This window comes from Lissotriton helveticus, chromosome 8 (assembly GCF_964261635.1).
Source record: "Lissotriton helveticus chromosome 8, aLisHel1.1, whole genome shotgun sequence".
Classification (NCBI taxonomy): Eukaryota; Metazoa; Chordata; class Amphibia; order Caudata; family Salamandridae; genus Lissotriton; species Lissotriton helveticus.
Window position 1 is genome coordinate 718,200,483 of NC_136069.1, and position 23,659 is coordinate 718,224,141.

General features: G+C 46.4%; 1 protein-coding gene across 1 annotated transcript in view; it reads left to right on the top strand.

Moving 5' to 3' along the window:
• Positions 1-23,659, top strand: part of POGLUT2 (protein O-glucosyltransferase 2) — a 310,611-nt gene that overhangs the window by 49,942 nt on the left and 237,010 nt on the right. The gene's annotated exons all lie outside the window — the stretch shown is intronic.

A 23,659-nucleotide genomic window follows, 5' to 3' on the forward strand; every position in this document is an offset into this window, starting at 1 on the left:
TGGGTTAATGTAAAAGTAAGGAGGTAGTTCAACAAGGGGGATTCATGTATTGCAGTACATCAACTGATACCAAGGCGTCTATTATGACCAAGTAGGTTATTGTAAATGCAAGCAGGTAGTTCAGCAGGGGCATTCATTTATTGCAGTACATCAACTGATGACGACACGGCTTATGTACCCAAATGGGTTAATGTACTGGATGGAAAGGGGGAGCACTCCACATGCCCAATGTACTCAGCCCAGAAAGGCTGTAGCTGTGTACCATGTCACATGTATGTCAAGGGGTTCTCAAAAACCAAGCAATCAAAGGCAAGGCACCAAAAAACAACAAGCATTTACAATGCAATGGTCTCGTCTTTGTTAAAGTTAGAGCTATTGGCATTGCGAATGTCATTTTTTTCATTTAATGTTTTTTTTTTAAAACCGATAAATATATGGTATTGTCATTTACAATGGCAATAGATAAGCATTATAGAGTAGTAGAGAGTATTAGCAGTGATTAATAGTTAGTAGAGAGTGACTAGTTGATTAATAGAGAGTATACTTGTGTAGAGTAGAGTAGGAGTGAGTTGTAGGCAATAGTAGTTAGAGAGTAGTGTAGATTAGTGGAGAGTAGTATGGAGTGAGTAGTAGATAGTGTGTAGAGAGCTTGTAGGATTTAGCGAGTAGTAGAGACAGAGTAGTAGTGAGTAATGAAAAGTAGTAGATAGAAATAGATGTAGTGTAGTGAATTATAGATAGTATATGAAGTAGTATATGTATTTAGTAGAGTGAGTAGCGAATGACTTTTAAAATAGAGTATATATTAGAGAGCAGTAGTTGGTTAATACTTTTTAATATTAGAGTGTAGTAGAGAGTAGTAGAGAGTGAGTATAAAATTGTGGATAGTGTAATTTAGTGAGTTGTGAGGAGTGTGACTTATAGCTTAATCTCTTGCAAATGCCACACACAAACACACAGACCCACAGACCCACACCAACAGAGCCACACACACACAGCCACACACACACACACACAGAGCCACAAATACACAGAACCACACATACACAGAGCCACACACACACACACAGAGCCACACACAGAGAGCCCCACACACACACAGAGCCACACACAGAGAACCCCGCACACAGAGAACCCCACACACAGAGAGCCCCACACACACAGAGAGCCCCACACACACAGAGCCCCCCACACACACAGAGCCCCCCCACACACACACACAGAGCCCCCCACCACACAGAGCCACAACCCCCCGTACCGTACAGGCCTATTTCTCCTGTTGGTTGTTAGACCTGGCAAGCTACTCTCTCGCTCTCCTCCATGGAGGCAAAGGATACAAACCGCAGTTCCATTGTACCAGCAGCAATAGATCTAGCAAAAATACTATTCAGTTTTTCACAGATTGTAAACGTTAACAATAACATTTGTACAAACAAATGTGCACAAAATACTATGCATGGTCGCTCTCTACAATTTGTCTGAATGAGTTTTCTGAAAATACGAAATCTTATCACACGACCTTAACGTTAAAACATCGACAAACAGTGCCACTTCCTGTGGTGTGACTGAGAAGGTGGTACACTAAGCATAGGCTCAGATAACAACAACGGTGGAGGTGTCGAATGAATGGGGCATCAGATGGGCTAATGGCAAGTTCACCAGGTGTACGGAAATGCAGTAGAAGGGGGTACACTGGGTAAGAGCAATAGGGTGTCAAAGGGCGCAAAGAGAGCAAACACTACGGTCCTGGCAGGATTAAAAAAGGCCAGGTTTGGTGTCACAGGTGAAGAAGAAAATGCAAAAGGCATAAAGAGGTAAAAAAGCCACAGCTGGGTTCACTGCGGTTGGGAACAACACAGTGTGGATAGCAAGGGAGGCATCAAAAGGGCGTGTGGTTATGAGGACAGATGGCACTAGCCATTGGGTAACAAGGGGAAAGAACAGGAGGCAGAGGAAGAACACAGGCGCCTGAAAATGAAATATGCCCCCAGTAGAGCCACGCCAGGCTCTATGAATAAACAAATGTGACCCCCCCCATGCTGGGGCGGCCAGCAACGGCGGGCCCGCTCAGGACAGAGGTAGGGTCACTCTGCCCTGCTCCAGCAGCACTCCGGAACACATGGAGCCCCCTCCCCAGCCGGTCTCGACTTATCGCGCTGCTCTCTGGGTACTCCGCTTCTCCTTGGAGCCTCTCCTCCCCTGGAGGGACTTAGTTGACTGCTCGTCTTCTTCGGAGGCGGGGGCAGGCACCGACCCGGTGCCTCGGGCCCCCCCGCCTCTATTGGCCTGCGACCGCAGCACTCGCGGGGCTCTCCTCAGCGCATGGGAGCCCCGCTGCCAGACAGGTTGCTTCCCCGGACACCGGCTCACTTCTCCTTGGCATCCGGAGCACTGGGTGGGCTCCCGTCGGCTTCCTTTCTCGGGCTCTCGTGGGCGCGGGGCTTCCCTCGAGGCAGCGGAAGTCCCGCCCCACGTCAGGCACTCCATGGCCTGACTTCCGGTTTTCGCGTTCTTGGGGGCTCGGGCCGGCAACGGTGACACGGGGCAAATGAGGGGTAGGCTCCCTCTCGAGTTCTAAGGTAAAGCGGGGTGGGCACCCGCTCAGAGTAGAGCCCAGCAGCAGCGGCAGCAATGGAGCGCACCGGCCGGGACAGGAGGGGGAGAGCCCAGGAGAAAGGAGAGAGGGGAGAAGAGGGGTGGGGGGAGAGGAGGCGACAAGGATGAGGTAAACACGAAGGAACTAAGCCCCGTCCTTTTCAGACTGGGTGTTGTTTTTCTTTCTCCCCTCTTCTCCATTGGCTGGAATGTAAACAACGGGCGTGTTTTTGACCATTCCAGCCAATGGAGAAGAGGGTAGAACAAACCTAAAAAACACGCCCCCCAATCCGAAAAAGACGGGGCTTAGAGCGAGACAATGGCGTAACTGAGACCTTTTCTCCAATGGCTGGCCGCCGTTTAGGAGGCCAGCCAATGGAGAAGAGGGGCGGGGTTTACCCTCGCTACTCAGTCATTAAATCTCGCCAGCGAGACTGCACATGTGCGCAGTCTACGCTAGTCGAGACATAAAAAGGAAGTGGTAGAAAAAGTGCAACTGAAAATCCTTACCTTGTGCATTGGATCACCCGGTGGCCACTCCATGAAGACAAGGATAGGTAACCCGCGTGGTTGTCACCGACATACAGCGGTGTGCCCCTTCCTTTATTCCTGAAATACTTACAAAAATAATAATACATAGTAAAATCTTTAAATCATTGTTGCCGTTACTCAGTGTTCATGTATGCAGAGAGGAGAGAGAGAAAGGAGGAAACAGTATAGGATTGTGTAACTGGTTGTTATCACAGAAAATAATGGGCATGGTGAACCAGGCATTATTCTTCCTGATTAACCTATTTAGTCCGTCATGTATGTTATATAAGAATTGAGACTCACTTTGAATGTTCTTTCGTGTGATCAAGACTGCGTGCACAGTCAAACGTGTTACGAGAGTTATGATTTAATAATCATTAAGAATCATTCTCACTGCATTGGGAGTGTGTGCATGATTGGACTGTTGTACAATATATATATTCCCTTATTAACCTCTAAACTCAACCACCCCTTATCCTTAAATAAACCCTTACCCACCCCTAAACCCTAAAAACACCCTTACCATCCACAACCCTTACCCCCATAAGCCGTAAAAACACCCTTATCACCCAATACCCAGGCCTAAACCCTACAAATTCCCTTCTATATAAAATAGAGGTTTCACTTACCTGATTTATACTTAACATTTTGTTGTAAATGCATGCGTGGTAAAGGCATATGCGCGGTAGAGACATTGCATGGCAAAGGATGCGTGGTAAAGGTATTGCATGGTAAAGACTACTTTGAAAAGGATTTTTCCTGTACCAATTGAAGGGAAACCAAGCAGTCGAAAAGCCTTTTCCTGAAGGAAGACAAGAATTGAAGTGAAATGAATGGTATTCTCGCAATCAAATCCTAGAATTTACTTTGTGTCGGGATTTTCACCTCCAGGAACCGATCCCGACACTCGGGCACGTTGTGAGATGCAGACAGTGTAGTACATTTATAAATACGAGATGCACCTAAGCAAGAAAGTAGGTATCAACCTCACTATGTTGAGCCACACAGGGCCAGATGTATAGAAAACAAAGGCTTTGTTAATGTAACAAAGAGAGATATGACGGGCTGGACTGTGGACACCCCACTGCAGCACCTCCAAATCAGAGTAGAGGCATGCATGACCTGATACTCATAATGCCACTTAACAGGGTCCCACAGGATGGCCCTTGAATGCCACACAAAAATTATTTAGTCGAGCATTGTATGCCCAGTTCTACCACCATAGGGTGAGGAAACATCAGTGGGCAGGAAAGGGGGACTGTTCCCTAATCCAAGGGTCCAGTGACCCCCATTGTCACAGTTTGAGATGGAATCTGGATGTCTCTCTCCTGATCTTGTGTCATTGTTACCTGGCCGCTCTTTGTTGACCCATATTCTTGTCAGAGATACCAATGTTTCACTTTCGGGCATGTTAGACTCAGCAGTGGAATTGATGCATGTCTTGTGGTCACCAGTGGATACTATTATCACTTTTCCTTCCTCTGTGTCAGATACATCTTTAGCGGAAAAGTTCATGGTTTCTTAGGAATAGTTATGAGTCCTTCAGGTCATGAATCTCTTTATTACGCCCGTTAGAGGTGATAAGCATAGTGGCTGGATCCAGTGACCAATAGTCGATGTCCAATTTAAGAAGCTTTTTTTTCTTAACCATTGGCTTGCAAGAAGTCCGCTGCAACACACATTTTGTGATTCACCTAGAGTAGTGGGGCATTTAGTTATCTGGCCAAGTGTATTTTGTGTCTGCCCTGATGTTGCAAGAAAATTCTATGACCGCTTTTTTCTGTGCATCGTTTTCTTTTGGTGACATGAGTGGTTTCTGTGCTCCCTCTGAAACTCCAGTGGAATGTTGAAGGTATGGTTCATGACTACAGGTAAAAGCATAGCTTCTTTCTCCGGGCCCTATGGCACCCTGGAGAACTGGACATATTTTAACGCTCACAGGTTCCACATCAGTTACATTATTTTGTAGTTTCCACAATTTCTGATCCAGGTCTGGACACCTTGACCGTTGTTCTGTGTGATCCTCCCCTAAAGTGGTTTATCTGTTGAATCTTGAAGCATTTAGAAAGATGTTATATATATTTCATAGAGAGTTGAGCTCTGCTGCTAATGTCACTGTGTCCTCCCTGACTGACACTGTGGCGATTTGTTTTTAATTTATTGAGGTTAGTTTTGTCAGCAAGGTTTCTAGAGTGATATTCTATAAATACATGAGGAAGTGACTGAAGTAGCCAAGTCCGTCTTCCCCATGACTGCCTCTGTGAATGTGGTGCCAGTACATAGTGTTTCAGGCTTGACTCACTCTGATGTCAGAAAGAACACGTGATGGCAGGCAACAAACCCCCTCAGGTCTTGAGTTCAAACAAAAAGCCTGTGTTATGCAGTTGGGTGGTGGCGGCCACATGTACTAGGAATTTTGCAGCTAGAAAGGGAGTTCCTGCAAGATCAAGGAGCTAGGCCATCAATAAAGTGGATAGATGGCTATTGTAGAGTCATTCAGTTCTTTAGGCAGTGGGAATATTGTACCCACCCGCATAGCCATGCTTTTACTCAGGATGGTTGAAAACATGCTCCTCGGGGACCACTGATGTGCCAAGCGCAGTCTGTCGTGGTTTATAGAGAATAGAGCGTACCTGGCAATATGTGTTTGGTGGAAGCTGTTCAAGGCGGCCTTGGTCAGCCACAGCTGTTACAGCAGGTCGAAAGTATTAAGCATAACAACTTTCCCCTAGCACACCCAACGAAGTGGCAATAGACTTGCAGTAAGTGCCCTTTGCGGTCTATACTGCCTACGTCCCCCCACTCTTACCCCTGGTCTGTGGATCCAAGCTGATGTGCTACCTGACTGTGGCACTGACAACCCTGTACCTGCCTGTACACAGCACACTCCGTTGCCTATCTCGATATAAGCAGGCCCGCTATGGATTGGTCAGCGGGTCCTGGTGGGTAGTGAGGAACAGCTGTAAATTCTGTAAGATCAGTGTCCAACACATGAGGTAAGAGTGTGGTGACCCGCAATAGAAACAAGTGGAAACGCGGAACCAGACCTTGTCCCTATGTCATGAATGCTGAACATCTAGCTCTACCTCACACTCCAGATCTTCAGGTGTTTCCTAGGACCACTGGTCGCTCCGTTCCTGTAGGAGAACCACTACATTTGATGATCGGGTGGCAGGATGAGTGACAGCCTCCTCAGAAGATGTCCAGTTTAGTTGCAGTCAAAATGCAACAAATGTACCAAAAGCTAGAAATTATGAAATCATATACTTTCCTGGGTAAGATAGTGTGTGGGAATCTAAATGAAATAGCACATATTGAAAATAACATTTTAAAGTAAAAAAAACTTGAAAGATTGTTATAGAATTCTACCGCACTCAATGTTAATCATGTAGAAAGAAATATGCTCACTACCAGGGCCAAACGTTAAAAAAAGCCCTAATATTAGCAATTTCGAACTAGAGGAGGGGAGCTCATGCATACAATAATATTTCTTAAATCCAGTGAAAAAGTTATTCTTACAGATTGAGGGGGCAAGAGGATGCATGACATAAAAAAAAACTAACAGAATGCGTATTAATATATAAAAATTCATCTTTATTTTCTTTTTTCGTTGCCCAAAAAAACAGGGAAATGGACACAGCCAACGCATTTCGTCCACATATTTCGGACTTACTCAGGGCAGAATTCTTCGTGTTATAACATAATTTTTCAACTTTTCAATACACTTCCCCAATTTGTTCTCCAAGAACAGGGGGGCATTCCCTGCAACAAATATGCTCTAGTTGGGTGCAAGTACAACTCTCAAATTCCGTCTCTCTTCAACAGAACATCCTTATTATCATTTTCAATTATCCATATACCTTTCTAACTGACTCGTATATCTCGACATGACGTCAGCGTAACCACACCAGGCACTAGAGTCTCTTTATGTACTTTTATGAGCAATATTTTATTGCATATTGTGAAACTGCCGATATGTATTTTACCAGTTTTTATTCTTTTATAGTGATTTTTAGGTCTCGGCTAGCCGCGCGGAAGCGCGTCTCCGCCGAGAACCTATTGCTGCCGTGTCTGCTTCCCAGGAGACAATCCTGGCCACGCGCATGGCGATTTGAAACTGCCACGCGCACGCAAACGCGCGCTGTGGCCAGGCGCTGTCTCCTGGGAAGCTCGAAACACCACACACGCATGCGCATACACACAGACACACACACAAGCGCCCATGCACGCACGCACATACATACAGAGACACCCCCCCACACACATACACACACACACACACACACAAGTGCAACAAGGTCCCCCCTCCCCCGCCGCAGTCACCGTCGCACACATACATACACACACGAGCATACACACGCACACACACACACACACACACACACACACAAGTGCACCAAGCCCCCCCCAGGCCTTTCGAACTTACCTGGCCAATCTCGGGGGACTCTGCTCTCAGCACGCGGCACGCAACCTCCTGCTGGCGCGGCCCCGGGGCTCTCCACCGCTCACGGGAGCCCCGGGGAGCGAGACGCATTGACTCCGCCTGCCTCCTCTTCCGGTCCGGACGCGGCCCCGCCCCCGTCACAGGCGACCTTGCCTGACTTCCGCCGCGGCGGGATTCCGGGGGGCATTTTCTGTTGCTCCCCCTCCCTAGTTTAATATTCTCCGGAAGGTAGTGTACGTTCCTTTGGAGTCGGGCAGATTTTATTTAGTTTATGTATTTTAGTTTAGAGAATGCGCACCCTTTTAAATAATGCTTGCTGTCATGTTTCGACATCCCCGCATCCGAAAAAATCAGAAGGTAGTATGTGTATGCATGTATTAGCTAACTTTGTTTCAGGATATTTCTTTTCTTTTTGTACTTTGGCCCGTCATCGTTGCTTGTTCGGTATCGGTATCATTATAAGTAATTAATTGTAGGAAGCATGCTTAAGGCGAAAACACAAAAAAATACATTGTTTTAAGATTAAATAACACCTCTAATCTCCCCTATCACCCGTGATGTGATGGTGCACAGAGAAGGCTCTAGAGATTGGGTTTTGGCTGAGAAAACATCTTACGCTCCTTCACTCCTCTTAAATACTGCTGTTACATAATATGGCGAGTGGGATTATCACCTGAACGGGAAGCTGACACTGCCCATTTTTCTTCTCATCGAGCCTGCATTTGCTGCCAGGGACGCCTCGCCGGACCCGCTTCGCGGGTCCCGCAGCGCGGTTTAAACCGCGTAAGCACCATCTTGAAGGGGGCAGTTTACTTCGACCGGCATGGATGCGAGCAACAGCAGGGACTCCGAGGACCAGGAGTCCCTGCGCGCCCTAATTTGACCACCGGGACTGCTCTCCCTGACGGCCCCGCCCGCCTGCCTGCAGTGTAAAAGGGCTGCCTTTCCCAGAAAGCGAGTGGGATTATCACCTGAACGGGAAGCTGACACTGCCCATTTTTCTTCTCATCGAGCCTGCATTTGCTGCCAGGGACGCCTCGCCGGACCCGCTTCGCGGGTCCCGCAGCGCGGTTTAAACCGCGTAAGCACCATCTTGAAGGGGGCAGTTTACTTCGTCCGGCAGGGCTGCGAGCACCAGCAGGGACTCCGAGGACCAGGAGTCCCTGCGCGCCCTAATTTGACCAGCTGGGCTGCTCTCCCTGCCGGCCCCGCCCGCCCGCCTGCAGTGTAAAAGGGCTGCCTTTCCCAGAAAGCGAGTGGGATTATCACCTGAACGGGAAGCTGACACTGCCCATTTTTCTTCTCATCGAGCCTGCATTTGCTGCCAGGGACGCCTCGCCGGACCCGCTTCGCGGGTCCCGCAGCGCGGTTTAAACCGCGTAAGCACCATCTTGAAGGGGGCAGTTTACTTCGACCGGCAGGGCTGCGAGCACCAGCAGGGACTCCGAGGACCAGGAGTCCCTACGCGCCCTAATTTGACCAGCTGGGCTGCTCTCCCTGCCGGCCCCGCCCACCCGCCTATCACAACTTTTGTTATTTAAAGGAAGCCAAGATCCCGCTGCGCGGGAGCGCCCGGGCAAAGGGCGGGCCCTCTGAGGCCAGAGTAGGCTGGGCTGGGCCCATCCTCTAACGTCTGCAGATCGGAGCCCTTTGTCACAGGTTAGTCCAATGGCTATGCCATCTGAAGAGGGGACACCTGGGAAGAAGGGAAGACTTCGTAATGGGTCACTGGACAAATATTTCCCCAAGGTCTTGACTGAGGGAGATAAGGAATTGACCATGGCTGAGCGAAGGGCTGAGCGGCGACGCTCTGTTGAAAGCCTGAAAAATAGATCCCTCACTGACATTGTTCCTTTTTCTACGTCCCAGGAGGGGGATACAACTTACATTGGGAGGGAAATCGTTAGCCAAGAAGGTTTCCCTCTTTTGCTGCGTGATTGTACCCCCACCCCTTGTATGACTCCAGATCACATTGTAATTGTTTCTCCCACTCATAGTCTTTGTGGCAATACTGTTCCTTCGAAGCCTAGGAAAACGAAACCTAAACAACTAGTGGTAGCCCAGATACACGGCCCACCACCGAGTAAAAAAAGGAGGAAATGAAGGGTGGGGCTAGGCAAAGCAAAAACTCCCCACTCTGATTTTGGCAAAGGGCCAAAACTACCCACTACATATGTAAGGGCAACAGTGGAGGTGCCAGCATCATTAACACCTGACGCACCACCGCCAGAGGTTATTCCGCCCGTTACGGACTCAAATATAGTGGGTTCAGATATTAATCTGGGGCCCACAATACCAAATAGACTACCTCCCCCGTCACTAATGGGGAACTTGGAATTTCTATTGAGGTCTCTGCTCTTACCCATTAATGAGAGCATTAAGAAAGTTGAAATTAGATTGACACTAATAGAGACTGCTATAAATAGTATGGTTACGCTAACCAAGGCCCAGGGGAGCGGGGGGGCCCAACCCATACCTATCGTTAGGCTTCCGACTACTCAGACTGTTAAAAGCCCAGCCAAAACTACAACTGCCCCATTCCAGCTGCCTAAACAGATGTCACAGCCTCATGGTAGGGCTGAGACTGGTATTCAAAAACCAAACCCCCTAAAACATACAAATACTCCAGCAGTAGGGACAGAGGGTGACTTTCAAAGGGTAGCGTCAAAGGCACCTGTAGCAAATAAACGAGAGGGACAGGGGGAAGGGAGATACACTAGATGCCTAGTAACTAAGGTCCCACAAGTGGAGATTCCCCCACAAGCTGTGCCCTATGTGGTAGTTTTGACCGGGGTTCCGCCATTAGCAGAGAATAAGAAGGAGGGTTATGCCCAATTGAAAAATAAAATAATTCATTGGTTGAGGACATACAGGCCCATAGCCCAAAATTTGGATGGAGACACAGTACATGTTAGGCGGATCACTTGGTTGGGCAGTAGACGCAAAGATATTGAAGGGGATCTAGTGGTGGTTAATTTTAGAGATCCTCGGGCAGTAGATTATATTCTAAACTGGCCCACTGGAGGTGGGGGAAATTGTATCACCCCTAGGGCTTTAACCTATTTCTACCCGAGGTCGGTTATGCATCCCCCTAACTACCGGAAAGAGTTCTATCCTTCAAGGTCTAACCCACAATTATTATATAGTAACATCTATCCTCTATATGGCCAGTATCCCTCTCAGACCAATGATCAGTTTGGTTGGACTACGGTACCCCAGAGACATAACCCAAGTCACAATAGTGGGATGGAGCATTTAAGACCCTTCACCCCTCTGGACACTTGTAATAGGTTCTCGCAGCTCTCTGGTATGGAGGACTGCGATTGATGTTCACAGTCTAAGGAGGAGGGTTGTGGTCGACTAGGTTTGGAACCCCCGCAAGTGTGGGGGAACTGATGACAAATGCCAGGAGGGTACCCCAGTAGTTCTTAATAAGATTAGCATCTGTTCGAACGTGACTCCCCTTGAAACTTTGGGTGTGTATAACATTGCTGGTTGTATTGCACCCCCCCGGCAATCTAGTTGTGAGGGTGATACTTGTATGACCAAGGTGGGTACTGGGGGGGGGGGGGGGGTGCCTCTACCAGCTCCTAATGGCCGCCGAGTAATACACCTGTTATCTTGGAATGTAGCAGGGCTAAAAAGGAAGATGGATATTCCGGAATGGCATGCATTCATCGAGAAATTCGATGTCTGTCTGTTTCAGGAAACCTGGAGTCTGTTACCAATAGATAAATCGGGTTATACTACTTTTTTTTCCCCAGCGGCAAGTAGAGGGAAGGGCAGACCAGCAGGAGGTCTTATTGTCTGGATAAAAATTGATCTGGACTGGGACATGGCTATTCACGACCCTGACTGTAGTGATATACTGCACCTTTCATCTAGGGGCCATATTGAGGGGAATAGGCTTGATCTATTTAATGTGTATGCTAGAGGGGCTCCGGGGGATAACACCTCTGCAACCATAATGAGCTTAGATTCCGCTTTAGCTAACTGCCCTCCTGCAGCTAAAATTATTGTGGGTGGGGATTTCAATTGTACGTTTGAACCCCTCCTTGGAGATGATCCCCTAAGCACTGAGGAAGAAGACTGCAAATGGTCTATCCCACTTTTGTTAGTACCACCCATTCGAAAATGGTCCGCAAGGGCAATCCAAATGAACGCCCTCACCAGGGAACACAAACTAAGAGCTCTTAATGGCAGGACCTTGTCTGACAAGACAGGTGCAATGACTTTTAATAGGCTTATGGGCCCGTCCAGAATAGATTACATCTTAATGGACGTTAGTATGTGGTCTGACCGTATCGATATGGAGGTGGTACCTACTCAGGATAGTGACCATAATCCTCTGTGCAGTAAGTTTAAATGGGGGAAACGTAAAGAGAGGGGGGCGAGTGCGCTAATGAAACTAACTAAGGAGATCATCCCTTATAATAATAATCGAAGATTGAAATGGGATAAGGCTCATTTAAACGAAGACCAACTAGGGATCATTAAATCCTCCGTTGAGGATCTGCATCGGATCTTGGAGGTAAGGGAACGGGAGGATGGAAGTGCCCCGAACCCTTCCTTCAGCCTTGATTCTGTTTACAAAGCCACGATAGACCAAGTGAGTCATTATTTTATTTCAAAAGGGAAAAGTTGTAGACCGAACAACACACCGCCCATCTCTAGCAACCCTTGGTATTCGGCCCAATGTAAGGGGAAAAGGAAAAATTTGACAGCTGCCCTACTCACAAAGAATCCAGTACTAGTTAGAGCGGCTAGGAAGGATTATTTGAGAGTAATAGCACAGGCCAAACGTGATTGGGAGGAAGAGCACTGGAAGGATTTAACAGATGCTGTGAGCATGAGGGATACGATGTTATTTTGGGATCTAATCAACAGAGCTAGGCAGGGGAAATCCCAGCCTCTAGCAGCCCATATAACTAGCCAACAATGGTTTAACCACTTCTCAGCTCTATACGGTGGCAGTGAAGATACAACCTGCCCCATGGCAGCTAGCGGTGGGGGAGGGGAACCCCTTGGGGAGATTGATTGTCTATTTACGGCCTCTGAAGTAGCAGTGGCTATTAGACACTTGACCCCAAAGAAGGCGGCCGGCCCGGATGGGATCCCAGGGGACCTCTTGATTGCAGAACCCCTGGCCTGGGCCAACCTTATTGCCACTATAATGAACTTGATAGCAAGGGGCCACCCCGTGCCAGACTCTTGGAAGGGTGCAGAGGGGGTCACTGTGTATAAGAAGGGGGCAAGAGATGACCCTGCCAATTACAGACCCATCAGTCTGATAGACGTAATCCAGAAAGTGGTTGGCAGGGTCATCATCTCAAGGGTTGGCGATTGGATGGAGGAGGAAAGTATTCTCTCCCACCTCCAGGCCGGATTCCGCCGGAAGGTGGGCACGATGGACCAGGTCTTTCGCTTTTTTGGCATCTATTGGAAGACAGTTACCATCAAAAAAGGCAGCCTTTATATGGCCTTCATAGATCTCAAGACGGCTTTTGACCTGGTCCCTCGTGCTAAACTGTGGGAGATCCTGGAAAGTATGGGCTTCCCCGGTACACTCTTGAGTCTAATTGTAAGGCTTCATGAGGGGAATTATGCGAGGATCAGATGGGGTGCCCAGGGTCAGTTGACAGACAGGGTACCCGTGAGGAGTGGAGTCCGCCAGGGATGTGTCATGGCTCCGGCCCTCTTCTCCTTGTTTGTGAATGGAGTGGTGGACCATCTAAGAGGAGAAGAGACGGATGCTCCATCCCTGGCGGGGGAAAAGATCCCGACCCTACTCTTCGCCGATGACACTTTACTGATATCCAAATCCCCGATAGGCCTGCAAAAACTCTTGCACCGATTTAGTTCATTTTGTATAGATAGAGGCCTAACCATCAATACCCTGAAAACCAAATTGATGGCCTTTTCACCCTCCCAAAAATTTAAAAACAACTTTCTGCTTAATGGGGCCCCCCTGGAGTTGGTTGATGCATTCGACTATTTAGGGGTCCGGATAATTAGCCGAATGAATTGGAAGGATCACCTGGCTAAAATGTTATTGGGCCACAAAAGAGTATCTGGGGTGACCCTGCGGGAGTATCGGGAATCAATCAGCAAACCAGTGTCACCGGTTATGGCCATTTATGAGGGTCAGATACTCCCGGCTGCATTATACGGCTCCGAACTATGGGGGTTCGAAAATGTCTCTGAGCTAACCTTAGCAGAAAATAAGTTTCTGAGAGATGTGGTGGCCCTCCCCGTTTCTACCCCGTTGATCCCCCTGCGGTTAGATCTAGGTAGACGAGCCTTAAGGGACCTAGTGAGGCTGCGCCTACTGCTCTTCTGGGTTCGTTTAAGAAGGACTAAGGAGCTTGCCAAATATGCTGAAGGGTTGGATGACCTAATCTCGCTTGATACCGGCAACAAAATTGGATGGCTGAATAATGTGAGGCACTTAGTCTTGCAATTGGGTCTGAGAGATGTGTGGGAACTCCAATTCCCCCGCCCAAATTAGTGATCAAGAAGCTATATTGGGATTGGGTGCAGGCCGAGGCAACACGCAGCATGGCTGGGGGTTCACTCACGGAGCGCTTTTTTGAGTTCAAGTGGGCTAGAAAACTGGAACCCTTTTTTGACCTTATAACCAAGCCGCTAGACAGAGCCCTATATTTAAAACTAAGGTACGGGACCCTCCCGGTGCATGAATTCACTACAAGGTGGTCTAACTATGGTGGCCCATCGCGATCATGCCTGGGTTGTGCGGCTCCTAAGGAGTCTGTGGCCCACTTATTCTTTGCCTGCCCCGCTTATAAAGTGGCACGGAACATCTGGCTGAAACCAGTTTGCAGGGGCTTGAGGCTGAGGTGCCACAGACTGGCCTTACGAGTACTCTCTACGGACTCATCATCTACCACCTTGATTTGCGGGGTGGCAACATTTTTGAGCAGTGCCTGGCTTATACGCTCAAGAATTCTGAAGATGCACTCTAGGCTACCAATTGACCAGATTGGAGATAACTGAAGGCCATCTATTTAAACGAATTGCTGAGAATGCTTGCCCGTGGCCCATATCAACTGTATTGTCTTGTGCTGTGTTTATATTTTAATCATGTTTTTTTCTGATGATAGTCACTATCTTTTAACTTGATGAAATGTACCCTTTTAAAAGTGTATAATGTAATCTTTTATGGTGAGCAAATTTTACCGAATACAGATATTCAACACACATTAATATGGCCAGTCTTTGCATTCGTATGGTTGACGTCTGTATACACTGTAATTGTTTAAGATAGGTTCAGTGAAAATTTGAACATGCACATTAGTTAAAACGGGCACACTCACATTTCCACCAAGACTCTCTTGCTGAATCACAAGAATAAGAAGTTAGCTATACTGCTGCAATTGGTACAGTCTCTTTTCTGGTCTTGACAATTTCTATATGGTCCATGTTGGTGGTAGAGGGAGTAGTCGGAAGGCACACCCTGGCTCTGTAGATGCCAGGACATCCACAGGTTGCACCCGGTGGGTGCTGGGGTCCTGATACGGGGCACAGCTGCAGGCTTTGGGCAGTGGTCTAGGCAGTAGTCTAGATTACAGAGCATGTACCTGCCCTTCTCCAGACATCCGAGTACTGTGGACAAGGGCTATCCTTTAGCTTCAATGGAACTTATTCCTCATGCTGATAATCAGAGGATTTCCTGCACCAGTGTTCCATTGGTTTTCCCTACTGTTCCAGGCGCATGTTTTCCGGTGCTTTCCTCCATGCCTTGTGCTGCCGCAGTGCACCTTGTGTTCATTTATATGCTTGATTAATTGGCTTGTTTTAGGAATCCTGTTAGGACCCATTGCTGGCACCTTGGTTGTCCATGTTTAACTACACCATAGAACGCTCCACATGACCTGTTCTTAATCTCACACATTGATGGTATGGGTGCTATCTTCACAAATGACTTCATTGAAGGGATAAGCAATTATTTTTTATTGCGTGCTGTAGGAGATGTTGTATAGGTCTTTGCATTTTTAAATCTTTGACCTATTGGTATTCCAGTTTTTTTAAACACATAAATCAAAGACATTGTCATTTACAATGCCAATAGCTCAAAATCTCACAATTGCGAGACCTATTGCATTGCAAATGCTTGTATTTATATGTCTCCTAAGCATTCCACCTTGCTCTTAAAAGTTCTTCATGCATGGTAGGTGTGGGTGTTTTTTTGTCTAGCCGTAGCTTAAACCTTTTGTCATACACATTTTACTTCTTGCCACAGCAACATACAGCATGGGGCAAAAATGCAGCTAACGTAATTGCGAGTGAAGGTATCACCCTTTCACAAGGAGCACATCCACAAACAAAGTAGTTCCCTTCAGTGCCGTGGACTATTGCAACAATGTGTTCTTTTTTTTAAACGAATTTGGCTTTTAGCCGTTTGTTTTCTTTTTTATTTTTCTCCAAATTTACTGGGGCAGACAGCTTCCCCAACAATAAAGTTTAGCAAAAGCTATGACAGAACAAGTTGATTAAGGTATAAAAAACGTGTTTGTCCTTTTGGCGAATGTGCACAAAAGTTAACAGAAGATGTGTAACCACTGAGCGATCTCAATGCATAGTTTTAAGAACTCGGTGGTACTTTGAGGGTGCAGGATGTGTGAGGGTGCTTGTGCCCCTATATCAGCGCACCAAGAATCTTTTCGAGTCACAGGAGTCAGCCACGCACTCTACGAATGCACACAGTACCCCCGCGACCCCAACATGCACCCCTGGCCCCGCGAGATGTGGGGGCTCATCCTGCTGCTGCCTCTGGTGTCCAGCCGGGTGAGTACCTCTGGGGGGAACGATTCTGTCAGGTGCCTTACTGGGCGCTGCAGCGCAGCAAGAGATCCCTAAGATCACACACTGAAGCTACTGCGCCGCAGCGCACCTACCACACAGCACCCCAGCATATCAGGAGGTGCGAGGACAACTGAGGACAGCTGATCATGGCCTGCAGAGAGACGCGTTCCCATTTCTTAAGCTGGTGAGACAACAAACTAGGTAAGCAGGAACGTAATGTGAATCCGCAGCAGTGGTGGAAGGTGAAAGAGGACTCCAGTGCTGGTATTGTTAGCAGGTCAAGCAGCGATGTACCTTTTGGGTAACACAAGTAATAATAACTTTCTTTTGAGTTTTGTGATTTAAAGGTGCTGGCACCACACCTCCTCACTGCCCCCCTCAGTGTGCAATACCTTCTTACTGCCCCCTCAATGCACAATACCTCCTCACTGAACCCTCAACGCATAATACCTCTGCACTGCCCCCCTCAACACACAATACTTCCTCACTGCCCCTCTCAGCGCAAATGCCACCTTACTGTCCCTCTCAGTGCACAATACATTCTCGCATTTGCAAGAATAAGCTATTGGCATTGTAAATAACAATGCCATTTATTTATCTGTTTTAAAAACCTACACATAAATAAAAAATTTGTCATTTACAATGTTAATAGCTCTAACTTTTGCAAAGGCGAGACTGTTGCATTGTAAATGCTTGTTATGTTTAATGTTGTGATGGTTTTAATGTATTTTTAGTGACAAAGCTACACACTGTCTATTTTTATTTGCACTCTCGTGAATATAAGTTTTTGAAATTTTTATGTGGACCTCTTCGGAGTTTCATAACATAAATAATCTTAACTTCATGCCTGTCCATCCATCCATGTAGATAGTTTATTCACACAAATTACTTTATAGGAGTATGAAAAGTTTTGTGATGCAGAACACCTTACTATATGTTACTGTAATTGGACTTTCTCGCTCTCTCACTCAGTTTATTTGAGTCCTCCTTCGATCTGGGCTGGCTAAACTGTCTTAGCTGAAATGTGAGACTTCATCACCCTGTCCTTTTGAGTATAATAATGCAAAACTGCCTTGTGTTTGATTGTTGGCAAAAAACAAGTGCCAGAGAGCATAGCTCTTAAGATGGTGATCGCTGGAACTGTAGGAAAGCAGTAACTGCGACTTCTTCCTTGGTGGATGTACCAACAGCTTGACTGGAGAGGGGAGAAATGTCACATGAAGCTTCTAGATTGCATGTTGCTGATTTAACACATTCCTGTTTGAGTAGACGGGCCATGCTTTGTGTGAGACCTTGAGCTTCTCCTGAAGGATCCACCAGGCTCACAACCAGTCATGGCCTATATCAGTTGTGATTGTGAATTCCTTTATTGTGAGGCTTCTGGAGGTGTTGTGTCCAGCTACTTGTCTAGATGCTGGCATTGCGCAGCTGCTACATGGTGACACTTAAAGGTACACCACGCTATATTTTGAAAATGATGCTTGTCTTCAAAGTCTGTTTGCCTGTGTCCTTCAGGGAGTTGTGCAAACTTTTCCTATTTGGAGAAGCAAAGGGCATCCTACAGGTCTCTCTTTGTTTCACAGGTAGCAAATTAGATTAGGGGATTTTATAATAATGCTTTGTAAAAAGAAATCCCAGGATTGGATACATGGTGTTTGGTTTGGTGAAGCAAACGAGCCAACTCCAAGCCATCCTACATCACTAAATAGTCTCACACCCTCAGTGGTTCACCTCTTGAAACTTTTTAGGTCTCGCCTAGCGTTGCAGCGCATGCGCTGCTCGCTTGGCGAGGGCGAGACATATAGTGAGCGAGGAGATTACAGAAGGGGACTTGAAGCCCCACCCATAATTTTCATTGGCTTGCGTCACCGTTTATGCTAAACGGTGGCCTGCCATTGGAAATGAGGTCTTGTAGTCGCTGCCCTTTCTCGGTTGCAGACGGCCCATCTGGACTGGCTCGTCTGCTTTGCGGCTGTCACAAAGCAATTTCTTATCTTTAGTAGGGGGCCATCTGTTTTCACTCAGCCACCTGTATCGCGGAGGCACATGTGCAACAGGCGTTCGCGTGTGCTGCCGAGGGCGTGGAGGGAGGTTCAACATCTACCCATGCTGGGAGTCTGGGCTGTGTTAGAGTTGTTTATCAGCGACAATGAATATATACTGCTCAGTGTTTTGCATGAACCGAGTTATTGGCTAGGAGAAACATTGTGGAACAAGCTGAGAAACGTGCTTTGCGTGAAAAGGGAATGTGAGGTGGTGTGCTAGATGTGAGATCCACATACCCTGGCCCAGGCGGGAAGGTGGCATTCTGTTCTGGTTTGCACTAATACCACTTAATTTAAAAAATGTCGGGTATTGGCGTTCATGTAAGTTTAGAAATATCTGAGTAATGCAAACGGTCTGACGTTGTACTCGCAGGCACAAAAGGAGACTGCAGATTGTGCAGGCAGTGATTGATCATTGCTGTTCTTGTTGCGCCCCCTTTGTCGCTTTCCATCGCGGACAAACTCTTGTTTCTCTTTCGATTGTAAACAAGGACAAGTTGTTTCTTGGTTGCTCGTCTATACTGGGCATATGTTTGCGAACAGGTATCATTTATTCTTTTAATCTATGGCGGTTCCTGTCGACCCTCCTCCATGTTATTGTTTGTACCCGGGTCTAGGGTTTACTCGTGTATTAAAGAGAATTATTCCTTCATTTTCCCACTAGGCTTATGTTTAACATTGCACAGGGCTGCCATTTCTAAAAGCAGCCCGTGCTGGCTCGGCTCTAAAGGATGTGTTTACCTTTTCATAAGGACTAAGTACCTCATTTCATTGCGCTGTTCCATGGATGTACCTGATTCGGAAGTCAACATGGGTGGCATTATGACATGCACCGCGATGGTATATAAAACCTTAAATATTACCTTTCTGCGAGGCACCTTGTGTTTTGAATTTCGAATCTGCCTTAGCGGGGAAACAAACGTCTGCCAACCATTTTTTTTTTTGGCAGCGACATCATATTACTGTGCTACAAGCTAGTTGGCCAGCATTTTAATTATGAGTACACAAGGTTTTTTTTCCAGCTGCAAAAAAGCAAGATGCTACTGTCATATGACCATCATGTGTTGTTTGCAAAACAGTGCTAATATTGGAAAAAGTGTAAACTCCAGGCAAGTTGGCTGCCTTTATTTGTTCAATGATAAAGTTTTTGGACTCTGTCATGCGTGTATTATGCTTTTCTGTCTATACCAAAGTTTATAAACTGAAGCTTCCCAACGGAAGGGATTTTGCCAAAGAACATCCACAACATTGGATGGAACACCTTACACGCTCCCAGGCGTGAACAGCTCTCGGTCCTGATTCACGTGCGCATGTGTGTGTCTGTGTGCTCTATGTCTCTGTGTCTGAATTTGTCCTGTGTCTGTATCTGTGCGTTGTGTATCTGTGTGTGTGTTGTGTGTCAGTATGTGTTGTGTGTCTGTATGTGTGTCTGTAGGTGTGTGTGTTTGAAAATGCGTGCGAGTGTGTCTGTGTAAACACATTGCTAGGCTGCACCAGTGCGTTTTAATCCCCCCACTAGCTTCATAAACAGCCACCACAATGCCAGCCCCCGTTAAAACAACAGTCCGGCCTTGCTGGGTACTCGTGAACTGTCACCCTTCCATGTCCAGCTGCCTGTCACTTTCTGAGACAGAGCAGAGCTGAAGAGGGCAGACTTTAGGATATACTAAAACAAGCATTTGCAATGCAATAGACCTCGCATTTACGCAAGTTTGAGCTATTGACGCTGCAAATAACAATGCCTTTTATTTATGTTTTCGTTTTAAAAACAGAAATAAAAGGCATTGTCATTGAAAATGCCAATTGCTTAAACCCTGGTAACTGCGAGACCTATTGCATTGCAATAGTCGTGTGTGTGTGTGTGTTGTGTACAGTCCTCTTCCTTCCTAGACTTCTTTGCTGGTATTGTGTTTGAGCCAAGGGCTCATCAACAAATGAATCGTCCAATTGAACCCTTTTCTCAGTGAAGGGGCCAGTATTAGGGCACCGAAAAGAAAGGCCTTCAAGCAGGTTAGCAAGGGGGTAGACCTCCAGACCAGGCAGCCTTAGTCTGTCCCTAGAGGAGCATTAGAATAATGTGATAGAAAATAAAAAACATTATTAAAAGCCAGTATCATTTACAATACAAAACTCACACTAGTATAAATGCAATGCAATAGATTTAGCAATTACAACAAAGTGAGCTAGTGCCATTGCCATTTTGCATTACACCATTTGATTATTGCTTCATGAAGGGAAAAAAAACCAATGACATTTACAATGCCAATAGCTCAAAATAATGTCATTGCGAGACCTACTGCATTGTAAGTGCTTATTATAGGCATCTACTAGGATATTGTAATATTGATGTTACTTGTGCATACTACTCTCCTGCAGCTCACTAATGTTACATGAATCGGGTTTGAGGTTTTTAGGTTTCAATGATGGAAAAACCGACAAATGCTTATTTTCTACTGTGCATGTATTCCCAGACTAAGTTACAGCATATTACAATTTTGCGCACTGAAATACCTGTACTGGGATTGGGATGTGGGGATAGGAGTCCTCTACATAATAAAGTGTGGGTTTGGTCATTGCTTTGTATTTCACCAGGAAGTGTTTTCTAGTTGAGGAGATAACACATTGGCCCTCATTAAGAGCTTATCACAATTTTCAATGGGCATGCTAAACGGAGTTACTAGGCCCTCAGTATTAAGAGCAATGTGGTAAACCTGTGGGCATGGGCACTTCTGCAGAGGCCTCTGTCTGATTAAGGCAAAAACAACAGGTGATGGACAGAATGCAGAACATTGTCATGTATTCACCCCAGTACAGAGATGTGGGCCTAAATCCATCTTTTTTTGCACTCCACACCACCCCAGGTCAGACATGGCCATATGCAAATCAGCCTTGACCCTGTACCTCATGGGAACAGTCCAGCCCGAACTACCAAGCCATGTCTTTCCTGGACCGGAATCAAGCATCCAAGGACCGGTTTCTGGCTATCAGCCGTCATCAGCCTGGATAGCTTGACTCCAGTGGTGTAGAGAGCATGGAACTCACGTCTGAGCATACCCATCCCACTCGGGGCGACAAAGGCAAAAACAACAGGTGATGGACAGAATGCAGAACATTGTCATACATTCACCCCAGTACAGAGATCTGGGCCTAAATCCATAGTTTTTTTGCACTCCACACCACCCCAGGTCAGACATGGCCATATGCAAATCAGCCTTGAACCTGTGCCTCATGGGAACAGTCCAGCCCGAACTGCCAAGCCACGTCTTTCCTGGACCGGAATCAAGCATCCAAAGACCGGTTTCTGGCTATCAGCCTGTATAGCTTGACTCCAGTGGTGTGGAGAGCATTGGACTCATGTCTGAGCATACCCATCCCACTCGGGGCGACAAAGGCAAAATCAACAGGTGATGGACAGAATGCAGAACATTGTCATACATTCACCCCAGTACAGAGATCTGGGCCTAAATCCATAGTTTTTTTTGCACTCCACACCACCCCAGGTCAGACATGGCCATATGCAAATCAGCCTTGACCCTGTGCCTCATGGGAACAGTCCAGCCCGAACTGCCAAGCCATGACTTTCCTGGACAGGAATCAAGCATCCAAGGACCAGTTTCTGGATATCAGCCGCCATCAGCCTGGATAGCTTGACTCCAGTGTTGTGGAGAGCATGGGACTCACTTCTGAGCATACCCATCCCACTCGCGGCGACAAAGGCAAAAACAACAGGTGATGGACAGAATGCAGAACATTGTCATACATTCACCCCAGTACAGAGATCTGGGCCTAAATCCATCGTTTTTTTGCACTCCACACCACCCCAGGTCTGATTAAAGCATCCAACATCTCCAGTCCCAAACTCAGCAGACTAGAGGAATAACCTTAAGAATCTGATGCAATAAATCGAATTTGCCCACTAATTATTCATTTTGCAGCAAATCTTCAAAGTCCACGTCACAATGACATGGTTTTCTAGGTTCTAAAATGTAATGTTATTTTACACCCCAAAACATTTCCAAGTCATCCATCTACGTACTCATTCAGTAGGCTATGTACTTAACTATTCATCGATCCATGCATTCAGCCACGTCAGCCCACCAACCATACTTATAAACTTGTTTAGAAAATGAAAACTTGTTTCATTTTGCACTGGTTTGCAACATGCAGACTACAATGTTGAAGCTAGTTATCAGCCAATTCCTTTCTTGGATAATATAACATTTGAAGTAGTGGAGGAATGGAAATTTCATGTGAATTTTCAGACCTGATATTCTGTGGGGGTCTAGCTACACTTGAAGGGGCTCTGTCCCTTTTTGAAGGAGTGGGTAGTCCCAGTGATTTTGTGATAGGTTAAGGAAGATTGTCTTAAGAAATTTGTTGTTGCCTCTTTTCCTGAATTAATCCAGACTTAGTTATTTTTTTATATTAAGCAGACTCCTTCCAAAATTAAACTCCCACTACATGAATCGACCTGTCTCCGTGGGTCTTGCGGTTTTAATCTGACTTGTGTGGGTAGGTTTTTGTTGCTGGACATCGGGTAATGGCTAGTTGTGCATTTACGAGTGGAGAATGTGGGTATTTAGATTTAACTCAGAAGTGTAAACTTGAATTTCTTCACTTCGGAAGACAATGAAGATGTGCAAGGTCTTTTGGTGATATCCGCTGATTTCTTTAAGTTGAAATAGAATATGTTGGTCTGGTTTTCTTGTCACTACAGTTTCAAGATTTATGATGCTCCGTTGAACAAAATTTTGTAGTAATCCAGTTTTGACAGCATCAAGGCTCTCGTAAATTCATAGTGGTGTGGAAAGTGAACCAACAGAAGGATCATTTGTAACAACACAAAATAGAAGTTGTTGTTAAACCACTCTTGTGATTTGATAACAAAATTATATTTTTGAGTCAAACCAGATTCTGACCTTTTTTACAGCTCCGGCTGGGGTCAGGGTGGCTTTTTGTTCCCTCAGCTTCCTGAATAGAAGACTGTCACATGAGGGATCTAAAACCCTGCGAATTTCACTTTGCAACACTTTCAGGCAGAAATTGATTGCGATTGGAGAGTGATAATTCCAGGAATTAGGATTAACAGTTATACCCTAGGCGGGGTAGCTGCCGCCGTTGAAATATCAGAACCTGTGTATGTTCTGCCAAATGCAGGGGGAGTAAATCATTTGGGAGATTAGTGCTTAGACATTCAGCGGACGATTCAATATTGAGTGGG